This window comes from Varanus komodoensis, unplaced genomic scaffold (assembly GCF_004798865.1).
Source record: "Varanus komodoensis strain SLA01 unplaced genomic scaffold, ASM479886v1 scaffold39, whole genome shotgun sequence".
Taxonomy (NCBI): Eukaryota; Metazoa; Chordata; class Lepidosauria; order Squamata; family Varanidae; genus Varanus; species Varanus komodoensis.
This window is the reverse complement of record NW_025335922.1, coordinates 654,841-659,964: the sequence shown is the minus strand read 5'-3', so window position 1 is coordinate 659,964 and position 5,124 is coordinate 654,841.

The following is a 5,124-nucleotide window of genomic DNA, read 5'->3' as shown; positions in this document are numbered from 1 at the left end:
TGTATTGATGTTATTTCTGTTTTTATTTAAAGGCTGTATATCACGTTGCGTTCACAGGAGGTGGAGGCATGATTTAGAAATATGGTAGCTTGTTACTTCTGTGCCAGTCACATATGCCATCTTCCCGTACCGTTTCTTCCTGTAACTTCCTTTCATTTTCTCTCCCCTTCACACTTTTCAGAGTGTTTTTTTTTTACCCCTGGGGACATCACCTGTGTAAAACAACCTTCCTCAGCAAAGTACCCTCCAGATTTGTTTGACTGCAGCTCCCATTATTAAGGTTGGCACATGCAAAGTATGAATCAGTCCTGAGTATATGGAACCCCTACTATGGCTAACTCCTAATTCATAGATTTGCATGGTAAACCTTAATTGTCTGCATGAATCATAGCATCAACGTTGCTCAGCATTTGCATAATGCATATCTAACATAACTATTCAACTATTCTTACAACAGGTCTGTAAGGCAGGCCAGTATTATCCCCAACTGGTAAACTGCAGACTGTATCTGACAAAACAGCCTCCTGCAAAAGTCTGCCTAATGTTTTTGTGGGTGAGGTGAGAACTGAATAGAAACATAGAAACAGAGTGTGTCAGAAGGGGCATCCCAGGCTATCTAGTCTGACCCCTGGCTCCAGCCAGCTCCACTCATGACATGCCTACTAATAGGGATATATGAGAAATTCATTGGGTTTACATTTTAATGCAAACATGCCAAATGACCCTAAACATACCCTAAATATGAACTGAAATACAGTACACCAGAAAAACATGCATATTTCCAAAGTTTGCAATGCTGGTCACCAAAAATAGGTACACACAAAATGTGCACAAAAATACACATATTTGAAAAAGAAGCACAGATATGTTTTGCCAAAATCACCTAAAATGTGTACATTCCAAATGTGTGTGTGCATTAAAATGCACTAAACAGGTGTATTACCCCCATTGTGCACAAAAGTCCATATGCAATTTCATATTTAAAAATGCAGTGCAATGTAGAAACAAGACAGAACAAACTTGGAAATGAAACTATGAAAAACTGACTGAAATCAGGCTTGACAGCTTTGCCCATCCCTAGAATTAAACCACAAACCTCAGGTTGACACCAGTTCTCATATGGAAATCAGCCTAGGGATGGTAAAGTACATTTGTTGCCGTGCTGAAAATTATAATGTTAGGTAGAGCAGTCCTTACAGACGGTCAAAAGATCTGCAGCTGGGATTCCATGGATTAAATATAAGAATCATTAAAGAAGTAAAAGACTAAGAGAAAAGAAATAAAAGCATACACACATTCTTAAAGACATCATATTTGCCCCAGAATAACCTGTGGGAGGGCAGGGAATAAAGATAACATCTGCTATTTTTGCTATCAGGGGTTTAGTAAGATTATAAATAATAGTTCTGAAAAAGAAAAAATGCACATCTTAGTGGTACAGCTTATGTTTTCCATGCAGATGGTCCCCAGGTTGATTCTTTGCCATTTCCTGGTGAATGGATCAGGTAGTAAGTGATGGGAAAGCCCCTCTGTGTGAAATCCTGGGGAATGCTTGCCAATCGGAGCAGACTAGTGCGGGTAACGTGGCCCACAGGCTGCATTTCTCCTACCTTCGGACTTCTTTTGTAGGCTGCTCCCCTACCACTATTACATTATTGAATTTGAAATGGGTGGTAGCACAAAGGAGCTACTTTGCTTTTAAATCAGTAGTAGCAAATTTCAGCAGCAAAGCATTGCATTTTGCCTACTGCATCACTGCTGAATTTTGGCAACAACTCCAGTGGCAGAGTGGTTAGGAACAGAAAAGCGTTCCCACCGAGGTCTGGATGACAATGCAGACCCTGAGCCCCACCCTTGGAGTAGGTAATACTGAGTTAAATAATCTAACCTAGTATAGTGCAGCTTCCAATGTTCATCATTAAATTTAGAACAAAACACAACAGCAGGAGCAAAAACAAAAAGATGTGTCATCACTTTGGGTAGTACAAAACTATAGGAAAGGGGAAACTTGGAGTATGGGGCAGCATGCAAATGTAAAAATAAATAAATAAGGTTTATAAAAGCACAAGCAAGACCAAATGAGGATCTTGCTTGTGCTATAGACCTACATCTCATCAGCAGAAGCGATATGCTGGAGATCCAGCCAAATTCCTGATTTTCCCTCCATTATTAAATTGCTGCCCAGAAAAATCATGCCAGTGCTGCTGTTATATAAAAGGATGACATTGCAAAGTCTTCTTTTTCCAATAAGGCATATGTTTTGCATTTCCCTTGTAATAAAATACATCCTAAACTGCTCTTGATAGTAACTAGTATACTTATATGTGTCCATAAGGTGGTGCTGTTGGGCTAGAAATATTTTGCTTGCCTATATTTACTCTGCTGGACGGGCTTTTCCTAGTGGTTTGCAGTAAATCTACAATGGTTCTTGACTCACACTTAGTAGCAACCAAAAGGTAGCCCCTGGCCACCACCAAACCTGATAAAGTGAAGAAACATCAAGCAACCAGAAGTAGATTTTTGTGAGTTAAACTATTAAGGTCAGATATACTCTGTGCCGAGTGTGTACCCACCATCAATAATCCATCTCAGCTAACGTTATGCAAATACAGAGGTTGTGTGGATGATTCTTCAGCAGAAAAGTTCATGTGTCTTCTGAAGAAAGAAAGTTCTAAAACTACTGAAACCCAACTCAAAAGTAACTCTCACATAAACCCTGGAGTGATGGATGTTGCTTTGCGGCATGACAAAGGAACAGGGCATGAAAGTTCCTTTTGCTTCTTGTTCTTCCATAACAAGGTTTCATCTCAAGAAACTGATGTTTTGCATCTCTTCTTCTGCTAGCAAGATGTGAAGTTATAGCTTGTTTGGGATAGTTATACTGGAGAAAGTGTGCATTCTCTCTCTGGACCTTAAGGTAGCATCTGTCACTTTTGGTCAAAACTGTCCAAAGCTGGTCTAAGTACACAGCAATAGTCATTTAGTGAGGATACAGTCCACTAATTAAACATTTTGTGGTGGTATCCACAGCAGTTTCTCAAATTACCAAACATGTCCATGGTTCCAAAAAAGTTGGACAGCTCTCAACAGACTCCACAGACTGACACTAGCTCTCCATGTATCTTTTTAGCTGGGATTGAAACCGAGGTCCACTGCATGAGAAAAATGTCTTCTACCAATCAGCTTCATCCCCTTCCTTAGGCCACCTAAATCTATAACAGACTTTCTCCAGAATAAAGTTCCTCTGAATAATAAGCTACTTGTCTTGAACTTAGGAATACTGAGCTTTTTCCTATATACATTATGCTGTCCATTCACCATGGGTGGCTTCACCTTCCAATGCTTTGATCAATGTGGCCATTCATGACATTTAACTATGCATACAAAACCTTACATGTCAGGGAAAAGAGAAGCAATTGTTAACAAAGCCATATTTCTAGATTTTAAAAAGAACATCACTTCTTTGTGTCAAAAGTCAAATCAGACGTTTCTTTATTATTCAGACATTTAACAGTGGCTGGGGCAGAGAAGGGGAGAAGATACATGATATAATAGGATTTCCTTCTTAATTTGAAAAATCAAAGCATTCTTTTAATTCTTGAACCCTTTCAGAGAGGTAAAAAAAACCTTCAAAAGAGTTTTACTATTAAACCAGACCTCATCCTGGATGAGGACATTATATATGTAATTTATTATACTATCCAGAATATTCAAAACCCTGGTGATCCTGCATATATTTGGGCTGCAATTTTCAATCATGAAATCATTTAGTGTTCTGTTTTGAACTGGCAGAATTATATTTTACATACTGATAGCCCATTTTGTCAGATACACATGCTACATGCAGTTGCCAGATCTAGATGTAGGATTAAAAAGCACTGGCTTATGAGTAAAGTTAAAGCAAATGCAACTCCATTCATGCATCTGTAAGTTTCTTTTCCATGTGAACAGTTTGCATCTTCTGCAGTATCACATAAAAGTGTTTACATACAACTGTGGCAGGGACCCTCAGGTCAACCTAGTCCTCTTGGGATCCCAAACTGGTCCTCTTAAGTTCCTTTAAGTTCTCTCTTTTCTCTAGCCCCATTCCTTTTCCCCAATCACCAATTGTTTGCTGATTTCTTGGTTTTTGAGCAGTTCTTTCTCCACTCTTAAAGGTTGAAGTGGCTCTTTTAGGATCATTTACTAGCAGTAGGAGCTTTAACCTAAAATAGCCTGGTATTTTTGCCTCTACCCATCACTAAAGTGCAGACTACAAGAGCCTCTCTGAAAATGAATTTGGATCTTGGGTTGAAAAATACCCTCTATCTCAAGCCCTGCAGACTGAGGAAACACTAAAGCTTGGGATGCTGTAGGGAAGCTGTCACCACCAGCCATCATCACAACTCTCATACTTTTCAGCTAGCATGACCAATTGACTGGGATTTATGGAAAGCTGGCTGAAAATTATGGGAATTGTAGTTCAACACATTATGGAAGGCACGATGCTGGGGAAAGCTGCTAAAGAGGAAAGAGCACACGGATCTTTTGCTTTCCTCGATGCCTTCATTTTGATTGGAAAGAATGGTAAATGTTAGTAATGATGGGCTGTGTATGAAGAATACCGAGAAAGGAATAATGCGAGGGACACAAAGCTGTGTGCTGCTGGGAAGTGGGGATAGTATTATGAGACAACAGAAAAGGGAGAGGCAGGTCCTGTATACATGATTAAGCTTACGTCACAATAAATTTGTTGGTATTTGAGACAACACTGGGAATCTATGCTTCTTTTGTGGAACATGTTACACCAGCTTCCAGAATATAGTTGTACTCTAAGACTACAACCTCCATCATCCGCAGTCAACAAGCCAATGGGGGCTCTGGCTAGGGATGTGGCGGGGGTTGTAGTCCCAACACATTCAACTTCGGAAAGCTATGTCACCACACTGCCCTTCTTTTTCATCTGCCTTTGCCTGCACTGAAAGCCACCAAGTCTCTCCAGTCTTTTTCGCCCCGCTACACTTCTTCTGACGTCAAACCGCTCCGTTTTCGTTACCTCAGCAACCCGCCGCTCTATTTATAATATCGCGAGAGTTGGCGAGAGTTGGTTCTTTATTGCCTCTTCATCCAACTCTTTGACAGCCG